Below are 17,944 nucleotides of genomic sequence, written 5' to 3'. Positions count from 1 at the left end.
GTTAAGCGTCTGCCTTCGGCTCAGGTCGTGATCCCAGGGTCCTGGGATCGAGGCCCGCATCGGGCTCCCTGCTTGGCAGGAAGCCTGCTTCTCGCTCTCCCACTCCCCCTGCTTGTGTTCCCTCTCTAGCTCTCTCTCTCTCTGTCAAATAAATAAATAAAATCTTTAAAAAAAAAAAAAATAAAATAAAATAAAAAAAAAACAGAATCATGTAGTATGGGCCTTTTTTGTCTGGTTTCTCTAGAATGTTTCAAGGTTCATCCATGTTGTAGTATGAATCAGTACTTCATTCTTTTTATAGCTAAATAATACTCCATTGTATGGATGAACCACAATCTGTTTATCCATTCATCAACTGACAGATATTTGGGTTGTTTCCATTTTTGGGTAGTATGAATAACACTGCTACTGCTATGAACATACCTGTGCAAGTTTTAGTGTAAGCATCTGTTTTCAATTCTCTTGGTTACATACCTAGAATGGAATTACTAAGTCACAAGGTAACTTAATGTTTAATTTTTTGAGAAACTGTCAAATTGTTTTCCAAAGAATCTACACCATTTTATATTTCTATCAGTGACATGCCCTCCTACAGAATGAAGGTACCAAGGGCACCTGAGTGGCTCAGTCAGTTAAGCGGCTGCCTTCAGTTCCGGTCATGATCCCGGGGTCCTGGGATCAAGCCTCGCATTGGGCTCTCTGCTCAGCGGGGAGTCTGTTTCTCCCTCTCCCACTGTGCTCTCTCTCTCAAATAAATAAATAAAATCTTTAAAAAAAAAAAATGGTGCCAAGCAAACCTCTCCAGGGCAGTTCAAAAAGATGATGCCCGGAGGAGTCACCACCAAAGTGGCCCCCGGGATACTGCATACCTGCACAGCATTTGATTAGCTAGGAAACACATGCCCAGGCAGACTGGAGTGCAGGGAGCTTGCCTTCAAATCTTTTATCCCTCATATCTGTATAGTTCTTTAGAGTGCAGAGTATGCTCATGTGCATGATCTCTGGTTTAAGCAGGAATTCCTGCTTTTTCTGTTAATTATGGTTTCATGTTATATCTTCTCTCAATGATCATTTCATTTGTATTATATTTTATAATCATCATCACAACAACTACTTTGAAATCATTTTATATTTGAATGGTCCCACTCTCACTGCCAATCCTTTCCTTCTTTGACTTGCCCATCCATGGATGGTCTTTTATTTTAATTCATCTCTCAGTGACAGGAGCATGCCTTCCAATGATATTTTCCCCCAGAATGGTGCACGGGTGTAGCAAAAGCTACACACAAGGTGTGTCCTTGCACAATTGAAAAGAATTTCTGTTACCATCAAATGGGAACTAAAACTGGGCTGAGAATAAAATTCTTTGGTCACAACGTTTTCCCTCAGAACCCAATGGGCACTGCCCCACTGTCCTCTGGCATGTATGCTGTAGATAAGTCTGAGCCTAGCTAATTTTTTTTTCTTTGATTTCCTCATCCTTCTGCCAGGATGCTAATGGTATCTTCTCCTTATTCTTGAAATGAAAAAAATTACTTCACCTGGATATTTTAAGTGGTAGCTAATTTTGTCTGGTTCATGATGAGCCCTTATAAATCTACAGATTCGGGTCCTTCTGTTCGGAAAACTTGTGGCTTCCTTCTATGCCATTTGTTCTGGGCTCCAATCTGGTCCATCATCCACATCTGGGGTTTCCCCTGTTGCTTTCTTGTCCCTTCTGAGAGCACCAGTTTGTCCTCCTCCTGACTCCCTGACTTTCGGGAGGGCCACAATTCCAGATGCTGGCAACGTGTGCTTTATTTCCTTATGTGCTCTGAGTCCACAAGCCCCTTCCTCATCTCCGTCTGCTGACTCATCTCACCTTTCACAGCATCTAGAACTTCTCAGAGAGGACAAAGTAGATGATGTTTGAAGCTGGGAAACCTTTTACCCAAAGCTTGCTCTTCCTCTATTTCTCGCATGCCTTTGCTTATTTCCCTTGATACTGAGGATCTTTTCAGTGCATCCTCTCTAGTGTTCCTTCTTCTATTTGTTCATTTTCAAATGAGGACAGGTGAGGCCTGGCCTGATATTTACCCAAAAATTGTAGACAGATTCTCTTTGGTCCCCTCTCTATTCACCCTAATGGATTCAAGGCTTCTCAGACACGGCTATGGGTGAAGGCCCAGCACCACGTCTGTCACTCAGCACCTGGGACCACTCCTCAGTGACTGCCTTCCCATCTCTTGCCTCAGCTTCCTCTTCTGTAACACTGGAAAGTTGAGCTCATCTTTAAACATCACCAGGCTCTACATTTTTATGGTACTCTTATAAGTCAGACAGATTTAAACTTTCATTTTAATTTGGAGCCAATTATCAAGGATTTTGCTAAATATAGTTATAAACAAGTAATAACGAATTTCTTAAGAAAAACTCACTATATTTAAAAGTAAGCAAACCACAAATATTAAGCTCAAGAAATAGACTTCATCTGATTATACATAAGAAAAAAGAATTATAAATAATTTACCAAGAGCCAGCAGAGTACATGCCCTGGGGAGGTACTGGGTATAAAATGTATAAAACAAAAGAAAAGAAAAGAAAGGAAAGGAAAAGGAGCTATACATAAGCAACTGAGAGTTAGCCTTTCTCTCCCTGTCAGTCTGCCCAGCATCCTGTCAATTCCAGAACTTTCTGTCTTGTCTAAACACTGAAAACCAGATGGAAGCACTGTGGTAACTATGTCATCACTGGGCCCGTCTTTTCAGAGCCCACAGACATTATAAGGGATAACACTGGTCAAGAGCTTTTTATTGGCACACGCTCTACACACATTATCCCATTTAATCCCGGCAACCACCTATTAGAGGACTCACTCCTCCATGGTCTCTGGCACTCCAACATGTCCTGCTGGGCATGCCAAGAATGCAAGGTCCTGACCAGCCTTTACCCAGGCCATTTTTCAGGGTTGTGCCTGGAGGGATGAGACAACATCTCCCTCAGGGCTGAAAAGCGGGCTTACTTACTGCCTGCTCTAAAGCAACAGGTGCCCCAGATCGGGGGAAGGGAAATGGACATACACGCTGATGCTAGTAATAAAGTCCTTTGTCTCTGACTCAGGCATTACACATACAAAGATAGAAAGTAGACAGGGAAAGTTCTGCCTCCTACATCCTCCTAACCTGAGTCCTGTAGCCCACCTCTCCTAGATCCCACGACAGAGCTCAGTATACATCTTCCCGTCTTTAACTCCAGTTTTTGTCCTTTCACTCACACTCATCTGGAGTTTCCACTGCAACATGAGGTCAAGCTTAGCAATTCTTTCCAGCATTGAAAGCCAAATGCCCCAACAATGTAATAATCATTCCTTCCCTCACTATTGTGTAACTCCTGATGGCTCATGAATTAAGCTCCTGAGCAAGTTAGCAAAGAAATCACTTCTTTCCCAGTCTAGTTTCCTGCTCTTACCCAAGCACCATATGGAATTAATAAAATATTGCTTTATAATAAGTTGTGAAGACTCAACCATTTATAGGCCATATATACTCGGCTAATCTCCACTACTCTGAGACTCCACATCTGTTAAACAGGGCCAGTAATGGTGAGGCTGGCCCCCAATAGCCATCCTCCTCTCCTTCTTTAGTAACAAAAATTCTGGTTTTAGATGGACACATGGTTTCCCTGAAGAGAGATTACATTTCCCAACCTCCTTTACTGCTAGGTGTGGCCATATAATGAAGATCAGGCCAATGGGATGCAAGAAGTGTCATGCACAAATTCAGCTCAAAGGCTGGAATGCAGATGCAAAAGCTAGAGCTCCAGCAGCCATTTCGGGTCTTGAAGTGACCTCAGACTTGGAAGCCATTCCCAAGATAGCCTCATAATGGAACAAGATAGAAAGAATCTGAGTCTCTGACCATGTAGGCTCTATAACTCCCCTGAGCTGATTACCTCTTGACTTCTCACACATAAGAGAGAAATTTCTACCTTATTTATGTCTTTGTTATTTTAGTTTTCTGTCACTTGTACCCCAAACTACAGGGACGGCTCCCTCATAAGGAGAGAAATAAGGGTTATATGAGAATATGTATCACAAAAGATACCCAATAGATATCCATTTTTATATTCCCCCAACAAAGGGTCTAGCACTGTTTTCATACATAGCAGACAAACTCAAACATTTGTTGAAATGAAAAGGAATCTGGAAGAATGAAGGCCATTTCACTGCCCTAAAAATTTTCTAATGTTTTTACCAATTTATTTTTCCAGATGACTATCACTATTTTATCAAGTTTTATAGATTATCTCATTGGAATTGCCAACATTTGGAGATATGGTTTTGTCACTACAACCATGTTTAGACTTCCCGGGAAGAGCCAGAAATTAAATGATTGCCTATCAACTGACTGATTTTCATCCTATCCATTCAAAAAGCATTTAATAAGAGGCTACTCAATAACAAGCCTAGTCATAAAAACGAGACTTTAGCATTAACAAAAAAATATCAGGCAAATAATCTCTAATGTCACCTCCCCCACTGCCCCCCAAAATACTCAGGGAGATAGAAGAGGTGATACAAATCAATACCATCACTAAAGACGAAGGCTAATGTGCTATTTTGTCCTTATCACCTCCAGTGCTGATTCAGGATCCTCTTGCCTCTCTGCTTCACAGCCAACAAAATTCCTTTGATTGAGGGGCGCCTGGGTGGCTCAGTCGTTAAGCGTCTGCCTTCGGCTCAGGTCATGATCCCAGGGTCCTGGGATCGAGTCCCACATCGGGCTCCCTGCTCGGCGGGAAGCCTGCTTCTCCTTCTCCCACTCCCCCTGCTTGTGTTCCTGCTCTCACTGTGTCTCTCTCTGTCAAATAAATAAATAAAATCTTTAAAAAAAAAAAAAAAAAAAAAATTCCTTTGATTGAGGTTCCTGGGCGTAGTGCTGTTTCATTTCCTATCAAGTAATGTTTCTGTGATTCTCCACTGTCACACTTATCTTCTCAGTGTTTGAATCTTTACCAGTGGGTCTGGTCTTCCCTCCCATATGGTGATGTTCACACAGCTGAACCTATTTTTGCTGAAGTTCTTCTTTACGTCACACACGTGCTACATTGGTGGGGTTCAATCCAGTGCAGGTATCCGCAGAGGTACTCACAAGAGGATCATATCATCATCATCACCACTATTACTGTCGTCTATTGAACCATTACTCTGTGACAGATACTTTGTTAAGCACATTCCCCGTACTAATATACCACTGAGTCCTTACAATAATTCTCTAAGGTGGACATTATTATCCCACCCATTTAAAGTGAGAAAACTCACCCTAGTGAGTGAGGCCCCCAAGAGGTTAGGTCACTTACCCAAGAACACACCATCCATGAGTATCTTCACTGGCTGTGGTAGTGTGTTCTTGAGCAAAGACAGGATTTGAACCCAGCTCGGTCAGCCCCAAATTCTGAATCATTTCTCTGTGTTCCATCCCACAAGAGCTGAATGGCGTTTTATGTTCTGTACACATACTCCCATCCACTCATCTGCTCCCTTCTCTTTGCTAAGCATTGAGGTTTTTCAACTCAATGAACATTAATCCTTTTTCTTTTTCCTTTCCTGAGGGGCAAATGCTTTCATACCAGGGTTGTGGACCCTGATATTAAGGACAGCTACTCTCCTCTCCCTGATCCTTTCTCACCACCCCTCAGCTGTGGTTTTCAGCACCAGGGCCAGTGCCAACCAGGTCTCTGCCCCTGTTCCACACTTCCAGGTCTTTGGGTTCAGGGTAATAAAGACACATGTAGGATCATATATCAGATTCTTGTTGGCTCTTTCAGATTAAAGGCTCTTCACCGGGTTCTGTAAGCTGATCTCAGTCAGGCATTCAGGACTACCAGGGGGACGGACTTCCACTTTTGCCAATTCAGGACTCCCCTCCATGAGCAGTCTGGGTAAATCTCGGGTGCTCTAACTCTGAGACCCATCTATAAGTTCTGGAGATTGTACAACAGGCTCTGACCTGCTACCCAAACTCAGGATATACGGGGGACCAAGGATGCACACCCCAGTCACAGGGCTCCCACACCACCTTAGTCCAGTCTGTATGGTTTTATCATCTTCCCAGGACTTCTACAGTTCTGATATCTCCCTTTCCTATGATCTAGACACACACCCTTCCCACTGAGGTTGCTGACCCATCCTGAACCTCAGAATGTTGGATGGAGCCCCAACTTTCCTGCTTCAGGAGCCAGAGATTTCAGACCAAAAGACCACCAGTATAAGGCATGAGGAGACTGCTTGAGAAGGTTCTCAGGGAAGCTGAAGGGTTGAGACACTGGCTGCAGCCAAGAGCCTCCGTTATTTTGCACATGGAAGCAAAGGTAACTAAAATGACCTCTCTCATGTGAGACTGGCTCCAACATTAGTGAAAATAAGAGTGTCAGTGGGAGGCCCTGGAGCACCCAGCTTCAGGGGGCAGGGGCAGAGGTCCTGCAGAGAGAGCTGGAGCAGATGGCCCAACCACCAATTTCCATACCATCATCTTCCTAGGTTACTCCTTCCTCACTGACCCTTCTCTTGCTCCTTCTCTGACTCTTCCACTGTGCTCTACCCCTCATGCTGGTGCTCCCCAGCACTCAGCATCCTCTGCTCACTATGTAGAACCTTCCTGGGTAATCCATCCCTCTCCTACCACTTCCAGGGCCAGCTATACAAGGATGACCCCAAGTCTCTCTCTCTAGACCAGTGGGGCATCAGAACCACCTGTAAAAACTGCAACATACAGATGACTAGTCTCTCTCCCCTAAAATACCCCAGGGGATTCTGATGCTCCAAAGACTGAGAACCACTGCTCTGGCCCAGACCTTTCTCTGAGCCCAAGACTAGCAGGCCAGCTGCCAAATGCTATCCCACAGGCACCCCAAACTCAGTTTGGCTGTTGTCAAACCTGAATTCACTACTTCTCAACTCAATACCCCTTTCCTGTTCCTTATCTCTGTGACTGGCCCAGCCCCTCACACCACTAAAGTGATAAACCCTGACCATGCCCTCCCATCTGCTAAATCTGCAAGGAGGGAGGCCTCTGCCTCAGTTTCTCTTGAACCTGTCTCCGCCTCTCTATCCCCATGGCCAGGTTCAGGGACAACGTCCCCTCATGCATCTCCCACACACCAGTCTCCTCCCACACCAACCATCCTCTACACCGGGATCATAACTAGTAGTGTTTCCCTCCTCCTATAATTCCAGAACGATTCTCCGCTGACCACAGGATAACATCTGAACTCTCAAGCACTGCCTTCAAGTCCCTCTGAGTACTGACCCAAAACCACCTCTCTGATCTCGTCTCCTGCAAGCTCCTCCTCTGTCTTCACGAGCCTCACGCTCCAGCAACACCACACGGGCTCACCATTCCCAAGACGCAGCCCGCTCTCTCCTGCTTCTGTTACTCCCCATAGTCTGTTTCCTGGGCTCATGTCCCTCTTCACCTGGGAAACTGAAAATCTCTCTTTAAGATCCTGCAAGTCTGATTCCACCCCACGAGCTTCCACTTCCACTACTTTCCACCCCCGACACAGCATCACCATCCTTTATGCACTCCTCTCTGTCAGGTAAGTGGGCTCCGGAGGGCAGAGCCTGCAGTGTCAAACCCAGTTACATGTCCGGTGGATGTTTACTTCATGAGTGAAAACCACTCATGAGATCAAGAAGCAAAGGAAGCAACCAATCTTTAAAGCAATAAAAATAAAGCCACCTGCTATCTTGGAAACCATGGCAGGTATTGCTTCAGTAATGGACGCTTTGGGTGATAGATGGGAGTTCTGAAAAAGAGTCAGCAAGCAGAGACTGTGTCAGGGAACGCCTGCACAGGTCGAGAAAACAGCACTGTGACCACCGACCACCAGGGTGTGAACACTACAGCATCTCCCTCACACTCGGTGCTCCAGCCACAATGGCTCTCTGTTACATCTTGAATCCACCACCATGCCCTTGCCCCGACAGGGACTGTGACCATGCAGCTGCCACCTCTTCACCTGGTCAAGTCCAACCAGTCTTTCCTCTGGGAAGCCACTCTGGGCCTCCCAGCCAATAAAGCCGCCCTGTTTACACCCTCTAGGCACCCCTGTACTCCTTTTCTGTAGCCATCGTCAATGCTGTAATTAATGTTTTCTATACTTGTTTGTTATTGCTTTTGTACTCATTTTTATACTTCTTTAATTCTGCTACTAGACTATGAGCTAAAAGATAGCAAGGACCAGACTCATCTTTTTCCTGTACTGTGGCCCCAAACTCAGTAGGCCCTGAACAGAACTGGATGGATGATGGATGGATGGATGGACGGACAGACAGATGAACTGGAAGACAGGCAGGAACAAGGAATATGGCTGCCTTTCATTACTGCTACAGTACTTCCCGATCATCCAGCTCTCTTTACTCTGACTCAACCCATGAAAAGCAATCTCAGATTTTAAAACCGAGGCTTTCCATGGGGCACCTGGCAGGCTCAGTCTGCAGAGCATGCAACTCCTTCCTGATCTTGGGGTCGTGAGTCTGAGCCCCACACTGAGCACAGAAATTACTTAATAAAAAAAAAAGAAGAAGATAAAACTGGGGTTTTCCTACTGAAGAAAGGATGCACACCCACCAGGGATATTCCTGTTTACTTGGAAAGCAGGTGTCACAGCAAACTGACACACCTGGCATTCCAGCTTCATATCCGGTGATTTTTCTATAATACCACACTGCTCTCTCTGTTCCTCAAGGATACTGGCTATTTGATAAAACTAGGTTCCAAGAAGCTCTCAGCCCTTAAGAAGCCCCCTAAGATCATGAGGAAGCTCCCTAAGATCAACACACGTATTGCCAACAGACCACAGAGGCACTGCCTTTTCTCAGCCAGCCGCCACCACCGGATCCCAGAGCTGTACACTAAGTCAGGCCTCAGTTCCTCTTCCCACGCACTCACGCTGTTGATTCAACAAAGGACTTTGATGCAGAGGTTCTCATCAGAGATAAATGCTTCTTCATGGACATGGTCTATGTGCATGTTGTATGACCTGCAGGCAGTTGTTGAGAAAGTGCAAGGTGCAAATGGATGTGCTAAAGTCCACAGGTTTTGCTGGGTGGGGAATCAGGACACCTGACTACGAAACCCTGGCAAAGTCCCCGTCCTCAGCTGCAAGGTGGGAAGAGTGGCCTCAATGCCCTCTAACTTACGGGACAGACGGACACCGCATTTGACGAGGACAAAGGCCACAACAGTGCTCATTGCAAAAGAGCCCTGCAGTGGGGATATGCAGAGATAGAAATAAGCTAACTAGAGCAACCGGCATCTTTTGAAAAGAGCAAAAGAATGCTATATATCAGTCATCAAGTAACTTCTAATCTTATCAAAAAGCTTCCCCAACAAGAACAAATTCTAATCTTAGGTGTCAACCAATCAGCACATGCGTCAGTAATTACTGTACTTTAGCCACCTACAAGTAAGATCAGGGTTCCCTTATTCCTAGAATGAAACCACACCTTAAACCCATCACTCCAAATTGAACTCCTTAAGTTCAATTATCAGGAAATTAAAATAACTAAAACCAAGAGGAACTATAACAAGTACCTCTTCCAAGGAATCCCTATTTCCTTAACTCCCCTGTGGCTCATCCAATGTCAGAAACCACACCTTGAAGCAGCACGGGGTGTGAGAAAAGACCCTCGAGGGGCCCTCAGCTTCTCCCATAGCTACATCCTGGGCATCTGTTTAACCTCCCTGAGCTTCCGTCTCCTCTGCACCTCAAAGACTGCCCTGCAACGATCAATATGAGGCTGAAAAAACAGGTGTCAAGAGACTGTAAAATGTTGAGATATTTTATAATGAAGGGACCTCAGATACAACAACATTCCCATTTTCTGGATTCAAATCAGTTACTGGACACTCACCATTTACTTCATTTGTTCATTCAACAAACATTTATGGGGCACCTACTACATGCCAGATGCTATGCCAGGCACTAGGGACCCGATGGCAAGCAAAACAGCCCCAGTCCACGATCTGATCTGATGAGACTGCATTAACATTGCACTACAGGACAAAGACATCACCAACCACCACACCACAGAGCATATTGTTACACCCTGCAGGCCATGCTAATGATTTGGTCTTTCTTCTAAGAGAAATCAGAAGCCACCGAAGGGTTTTAAGCAGAAGGAGTGACATACTCAGAACATTCTGTCTGCCTTGTACTAGCCTTGGGCTAGGCCTGGGATATGGCAAGAACAAGTGCAGGCTCTTCCTCTACAAAATCGGGGGGTGGGGGGGCCCCCGCAGGTCACCAGGAAGTCATCATTAGTCACACAGTGTTATTACATTCTACAGCAGGGTGCTGTGGGAGCCGTGGGGGAACGATCTATAAATGCTAGTGGCCCGAAAGTGTTAGAGATATGGTACATAGAGGAAAGACAAAACAAAACACAGCTACAGAAGGGACACAAAATAAGAAATATCTCAAAACAGTGAAAGTCACTAATTCCACAAACAAACTTTAGTGCCACAAAAAGAGACACAGCATATTCTCCTGAATTTATTAAGTTGTTTTCCATAAATATTTAATTACTCAGAAATGTATCAAAAGCACAGATTTCTCTTGACCTAGTTATCAAGCTTATACAAGAGTGAGAATTACTGCATTCAATAAACACAAATTTAATTACGTTCATTAATCTTTCTTTCATCTCTAATAAGATGATTTTCAAACAAAACACTGACTGAGGCCAAACATATAAATTCCTTCTGATTACTTAAGTAATTGTCTTAACCTTCAAATAAAACCTTATAATAAAAACATTTAAATCCTAAAGAGGAGAAGTATAATGTTGTATCAGTTCATATTAAAGACCCTCTATTTACATGGAATCACAAAACAAGCAAGGGACAGAAAGAACTCCGGAAAGCAGCCTTCATTTCCAGGACCAGCTGGAGACAGGGCCCACCCTCAGGGTGACTCCATCCTCCTCACCAAGAGCCAACTGCTTTTGTGGGCATCAAGGGTTGCATCTGCAGTCCCAACAAAGGCTGAGTTCTGCCTGCCACCCTGGGTGCTCCTACTGGCCCCTGCCACCAAGGACACCTGAGTTTTACCATATTCCTTGTGCAATAACTCACATAACTTCCATAGGCAATAAATTAATATTCCCCCAAAAGCATCCTACAAGCCCTCTAACAATGGCTGAAGAGAAGATCATTCTAGCTCACAATACTGGGTGTTCACGGTGTGTGAACCCCATGCTAAGACCCATTCCGCATCATCTCCTTGAAGCCTTTCAGGAATCATGGAGGTAAGTCCCATCACACTTCTGTATCGATGAGGAAACAGAGGAGTGGTCACTTGCCCAAAGCCACCAGGGTTGTGAATGGTAGAGTCAGGACCCAGACCCACACTGGCCTGACTCCAGAGTCTTTAAGCTCTGCCCTGTTACTCTGGTGTCAGGAGATAAATCTCCTGTAAAGAACATAAAGAACTAAAGCTCTGTAGAAAAACTGTGGGATGATTTGCCATTCTGGGTCTTCATGGACTCTGCTCTCCTCCATAAGTGCACATGAAATAAGCCTGGCTTGTGCCTCCCCTTGGGGAAAAGTCATGGAATTGATCAGTGCAGGTGATCCAAAGAAAAAAAGGTGCTGACAATGGTGCTGGGTGGGAAACTACCTTCGAGAAGAGCTCATGTAAAAAAGGGGGAGGAAACACGTGGGGACAAACCCATAGCCTAGAGTCAACAGGGCCTATGAGGGGTGTCCCTAGGACTCCTTGAGCACTTTGACTTCAGAGCTGGTTTCTCAGACACCGTGGCCATCACCTTCACCATCCCACTAGCACCATTACCACTACACTAGAACCCAGAAAAAACAGCCAAAGAGGTGCTTCTCAGTGCTCCGTAAGAACCATGGATAACATGTGAGCTGTCTGTAAGAATCAGTTTTCTGCCAGGCACCATGCTAAACATTCCACTGCACCATTTCACTGAATCTTCAGCAAGAGTCCTAAGTTAGGCAACACTGCTAAGCCCCATGTAACAAACCAGTAAACCAAGATTCACAGAGAGGGAGACACTTGCCCAAGGCCTTGTGTATGGAAGAACCAGAATTTGAACCCAGGTCTGCCTGGCTCCAGAGCATGAATCTGCTTGGCCACTTCATTCAAGGTCTTCTGTCATAGTCAATTGCCTTCCAGTCACCTTCTGTTTGCATGTGGTTCTTCCACCAACCATGAGCTCCTCAAAGGCAGGGACAGAACTCCTTCACCTCCATATGCCCAGCATCCAGCAAAGGGTTTAGCCAAAAGCAGGAACCCAGCAAGGCTGGTGAATGATTGCCCACAGAAAGGAAGTAAAACCCCCTCTCCTTTTAAGAAAGTGGCCCTAAGGATGCCCCTCACAGAACCCAACCCAACCAACTGCCCACTACCCCTGGTCAAAATCCACAGACCACCTACTCAGCTCCCTTGAGCCTGCTCCTCCACAACCCCACTCCAAGGGAAGGATGAGCAGCCAAACTTCTGAGGAAAGGCAAGGTGGGCTTCAGCAAGTATAAGCAGTTCATTTTTAGAGTTGTGCTTTTTTCTGCTTCCCCCTCTTGTCCTGGAGCATCTGGAGAAATAGTTCTTTCCTCTCCCATCTCCAAGACTTTTTGGACAAGTATGACCAACCATACCCAAAGCCTATAGCTAGTATATGGCACAACACACGCCTGTCTCAGAGTCAGCACTCAAATACTTGGAAAGTGAAGGAATAGAGCCCAGAGACTGGGTTTCTTTAGAGACCTGATGGCTTATCAATAAGAGCTTGCCAACATTCGGTAGCTATGATGGAGTGGAGGTCCATCACAATGGCCAAAAAGAACCTACCCTGAAGTCTTAGCAGCAAAGAAAGTAGGAGAGTTCCCCTGTGCAGGGAGGAGCCACAGACATAAAGTAATGCATGCCATAACACAATGCATACTCTGATCAAGGCAGGCACACAATGAAAGTCAAGGGAACACAAACAGGAGTGGTCACTTGTGCCTAAAAGAACAGAGTAGGTTTCACAAAGGAGGGGCTATTTGAGCTGGGAAGCCAATCCCAAATCACCCAAGGAGAAGTCATTGTTTCCTGCCTCCATGACCCCCATATTGCACCACCCCAACATCGGGCCCACCATACTGTTCTACAGCCAGTGGCTTGTGTGCCTGTCTTCCTGCGCACTATGTGGGCATCTCAAGGGCAAGGACTTTGGGCATTGTCGATGGCTCACCCTCAACTGCCCAGTAAACACCTGCTGACAAAGAATAAAAGAGTTTCCGTCAGGTTATTAACAACATGGCAGATACCTCTTCTTGAGCATCCACTACAACCTGGTATCGCCGCAAGTACTTGGTATGCATGATCTCATTTCCTCCACAAAAAACCCCCAAAAGGCAGATTTTATTAACATCATCCATTTTACAGATAAGGAAAGTGAAATTCGGAAAGATTAGGTAGATCATCCCAAGTCATACAGCCAGTAAGTAACAGCCAAACTTTGAATCAAGGGCTGAATGGAAAATCAGTTTTCAATTACTAGTAAAAAAATCCCTTTTCCTTTCTTTCTGTTGTCTGCCTGCATCCAGATACGTGGATTGCCTGTAATCTATTGTTCAATGGGACCAAAGCCATTTGTTTCCCAGAAAAGAACAAGGGATGTCCCTTACTACTCTTCTCAACAATGACTGCTAACCATTACTGAGTAAACATCATGGTGGGGGGGGAGAGGGGAGAGGCATGGACAAAACTTCTTACAACATCAGTCAAAAACATTTATTAATAAGGAACTGTATGTACCAATTGGAACATTTTCCAATGTTGAAACAATTTCCAAAACAGATCAAGTGAATAGACGAAGGAGAAAGAGTATGTACAGACACTATTCTTTGTGTAAGAGAAAGAATATATAATAAACAAGAAAATGGTAATAGTGGTTGCCCCCAGGGAGAAGGACTGGCAGCTTGAGGCAAGAAACACCCTTTTTACAATTTGTTCCCCTCTGAATTACTTGCCTTTAAAAAGAGAATCCATGTGTGATTTTTTTTTAACTTCTTAAAAAAATAAGATTAAAAACACCATTTAAAGATGCCACTTTTTGCCAGGCCGCTCCCAAATGCTCACATACATATAACTGCAACCATGAAAAAGCTTATGAACAAAAACTGGATGAACTTCATCTGTGGTAAATCAGGACTGTGAAACAGTTTTTGTCTTCCATGCTGAGGTTCACCAATTCCACTAATGTTGCAATATGTTTTTGCAACTAAATCAACAGAATTTTGAAGACAGAGATACAACATACATATAAGCAGCAGGAACAATTTGCTACACCTTCTTCCTAAACTCCTTCATCTGTTCCTTCAACAAGTATTTAATGAGCACCTACTGTGTGCTATGCAAAGTGCTAGACAGATTTTTTTTTTTTAAAGAACTAAACAGGTCATTATTTTCTTCCTTCCTGCCTTTCAGGAAAATAGGGACAGCATGCTAATGAAAGAATGCCAGAGCAAGGACGACCCTTGATGTTCACAGTCTAAAACCATCCTCATTCAACCTAGAAAATGGAGATCTGGGGAAGGGATTTGTTCAAGGTTACATAAGAAGTGAAGGCCTCAGAATTACCAGTCCTGCTCTCCCTACACGCTTCATGCTGTTCTGTTGTGTTGAAAGATGAGCAGTCAGGGAGGGGAGAAGGGACCCTAACACTAAGTGCCTGATACATCAGGTGCTTTCACATCTCCTGTGTCATTTATTCTTCATAACTTCTCAAGGTGGGCATGATTATCCTTGTTTCACAAATAAGGAAAACAAAGCTCTGAGAAGCTGAGAAACTAGCGCATAAGGCTTCCAACACAGACCTGTCTGACTTCCAAGCCAGAGCCTTCACCCTCCATACTGAACAGGAAAATCAATTTTAAAAGGTAGACTGGGGGAGGGGGGGCCACACCCGGGTGGCGCAGTCCGTTAAGTGTCTGACTCTTGATTTCAGTTCAGGCCATGATCTCAGGGTCCTGAGATTGAGCCCATCTCAGGCTCCGTGCTCAGCGTGGAGTCTGCTTGAGATTCTCTCTCTCCCTCTGCCCCTCCCCCCACTCGCATTCTCTCTCTCTCTCTCTCTCTAAAATAAATAAATAAATAATAAATCTTTAAAAAATAAAAAGGTAAACTGGGGCCATATCACAGAAAGCCTCGGTTTTAACATTTTCCATTAATGAAGTTTCTCTCTCAACCCTGGGTGTTATCACTCCAATAATAACAATCAAAAAGCCAATCCCCTCATTATTCAACGCATGTTCTAACTTTTGTGCACCACCAAGTTTGGGCTTTCCTTTTAACCCACAGATGGTAACCCAGAGGGCAGCAATCTCTGAGAACCATTTACACAGTTTCTGCTAGGACAGAAAGGGACATCACACATGTTGCTTCTAGGCCCTCTGGGTGCCTGCCACATAAACACAGGCCCCAGTAAGGACCCATCCCTGAGATCCCATGATGCCACTGGGTCACTGCCACACCAGCTGAGTGGTAGTGAGAGGGGCCAGCACCATGGTGGTTCGCCTCCAAAAGTTTCATAGCTTCTAAAGTAAAGAAAAATGCAGGCCAGTGTAAGAGAAGCTTCCTCCTGCCTTCTCTCTGTCCATGAAATGCAGGTAGGAGAAATGACAGTTTGGAATGGTCAAACTGCTAGTGAAGAGAGGTACTGTGTGCCAAAAGGTCACACACATGGGTATAGGACATCTTCTGGATAGGAGAGGGTCCTCTCAGCTTGATTTCTTCTCTCTGCTCCTGTAGGAAGCTAATGAATTCTCACATTCCCCTCTTTTTAGGGTATTCTTTCTGGAATGTGGTAAAATCAGAGTTTCTACTTGGATGGGGAGGGAGAATTCCATAGGGCTCAAGCCTAAGCCTCATGATCCAGCTCAGAGTCCTCAATGGGGTTGGGGTCTAAAGGTCAGCAAACAATTAAATGTTCCTCACTTTCCACCTGCCATTGCTCCCTGCCACATCTCCCTCAGAGGTCATGATCCAAGTCAGATCCGAGACTGTCTTTTGGCGACTCTGCTACAAACCTCATCCCAAACTCAAATAAGAAAAAGATCTGCTAATTAGAAATACCCTGAATCCAACTTCCCCTTTAAGCCCCCAGTCTCTGAATCCAACCTTCCCATCGGCAAAGAGGAAGGAGACTCATAACTTTACCCCACGATTTGCTCAGTAAGCATTTTTCCATCCTACCCTCACAAAGCCCCTGGGAGGCACACAAGGCAGGTAGCACGATGCTCCATGCTCAGATGCTCGTTTTGCGAAGGAAGACACAGAGCTCGGAGAAGTGAAAGACTCTCCAGGGGTTACACAGAGGCAAAAGCTTCTGAACCCTCATTTCTGTTCTTCCCCGTCACCAGGCTGCCATGTCAGTCTTTTGGGAACTGCCATTACTAAGATCGGCAGCAGCATCTGGTACCAGGACCCTTCAAGCTTCACACTAACTACTCTTCCAGCAAGCAACATTTCTCAACCACATTTCTAATCATCCAATGAATGCCAACCGCCAACCCCAATCGAGGCATGCCCCCAGCAACAGCAACAGGGAAAGCCCCAGAGACACGAAAAACGACGCGCCCCACTTAAGGCACAGTGTGGCATAGGAGAAACCGCCAGCCTAATAACCGGGCGACAGAGACCCAAGTCAGCCTCAGGAGAGGCACAGGCAGGCCTGGCCGGCCCCTCCGGCCCAGCAGCAACCCTCGAAGCCTCCAGAATCTTCAGAGAGCTCAAAGCTCCTGGGCCCACCCCAAGCCCCCCTGGACAACGGAGAGGGCTGCACTCCCTTCGCCAGGGACCACTCGCCCTCCGCCCGCTCCTCACCTGGGGCACCGCTTCCGGACCTGCAACCACTCGGGGCCCCGCCCCCCGCCCCTGCAGGGCTCCCTGGCTCCGCCCTTTGCACCTGTGGTTTCCTCAAGCCCGGGATCTCCAGCAGCTCCGGCCTCAACTCGCAGCCCCCTCCCACTGCCAAATCGTGGTCCCACCTGGCCCCGCCCCCACACCTGCGGCCCCCTCTGCCCCGCCCAACTGCCTCCACCAGCCCCGCCCCCACACACCTGAGGCCTGTCCCCACCTCCACCCCCACACCCGCTGCCCTTCCTACCAACCCCTCACCGGACCAACCCACCTAAGACCCCCCCCCCCGGCCCGGCCCCCCGCGACCCTGAACCCGCCCGACACCACCCCTGCCCCCGGCCCCGCCTCCCGCCCCGAGGCCCCTCCCCGGCCCAGCGGCCCCTCCGGGTCCCGCCCCCCGCACCTGCAGCTCCCTGCGGCCCGGCCCTCAGAGCCCCGCCCCGCCCCGCCCCGCCCCGCCCCGCTCCGCGGGCCGCTCTTCTCACCGCCCGCTCTCGCCGCTGCCGCCGCAGTCCCGGCCGGTCACCTTGACGCGGGCCGCAGTGGCTGCCGCCGCCTCCTCATGGCCCTGGGAGCGGCCCAGGCGGCAGCGGCGCCTTCGCTCGGAGGCCGGGGCCGGGCCGAGCCGGGCCGGGGCCGGGCCGGGCGCAGCTGGAGCGCGGGCCGACGCGGGAGCGGAGCCGGTGCCCAGCCGCAGTAGGAACCGTCCGCTCCTGGGCCTGAGCGGCGGGCCGCGCAGCCAATCCGCGCGCGGCGCCAGACCAGTCCACCCAACCAGCTCGTCGCAGAGGCGGAGACACGCAAATCGGCCGGCTGGGCGCGCCAGTGCGCAGCCGCTGCAGTTCGGTCCTCGCTGGCCTCGGCCTCCGCTCTAACCTGCGGACGCCCTCTCAGCCTGTGAGGATGCTCCGCGGTCCGCACACCCCTCTCAGAGCCCGCCACGCCCACCTCCTTCCTAGAAATAGCAGTACATCTTATTCCCCGTACATCCTTCCAGGCCTCGTACAATTTCCCCTTGAAATCCCTACCTAGG

The 17,944-nt window shown here is 47.1% G+C and overlaps 1 protein-coding gene across 9 annotated transcripts in view; it reads right to left on the bottom strand.

The window, feature by feature from the left end:
* The window catches only part of RALGPS1 (Ral GEF with PH domain and SH3 binding motif 1), a 275,163-nt gene extending 257,536 nt beyond the window's left edge, over positions 1 to 17,627 (bottom strand). For 3 of the 9 annotated variants that reach the window (XM_078061792.1, XM_078061793.1, XM_078061790.1), the window contains exon 1: positions 17,397 to 17,626. The gene's annotated coding sequence lies outside the window, so the exon portion shown is untranslated. Of the gene's footprint in view, positions 1 to 16,875; positions 16,895 to 17,396 lie in introns of those variants that run through there. The other 6 variants (XM_036112854.2, XM_036112858.2, XM_036112859.2 and 3 more) reach the window with 4 other exon arrangements.
* Positions 17,628 to 17,944: the final 317 nt, after the last annotated feature.

Source organism: Halichoerus grypus, chromosome 14 (assembly GCF_964656455.1).
Source record: "Halichoerus grypus chromosome 14, mHalGry1.hap1.1, whole genome shotgun sequence".
Classification (NCBI taxonomy): domain Eukaryota; kingdom Metazoa; phylum Chordata; class Mammalia; order Carnivora; family Phocidae; genus Halichoerus; species Halichoerus grypus.
The sequence above is the reverse complement of the archived record's forward strand: the minus strand, read 5'-3'. Positions and strand labels throughout refer to the sequence as shown.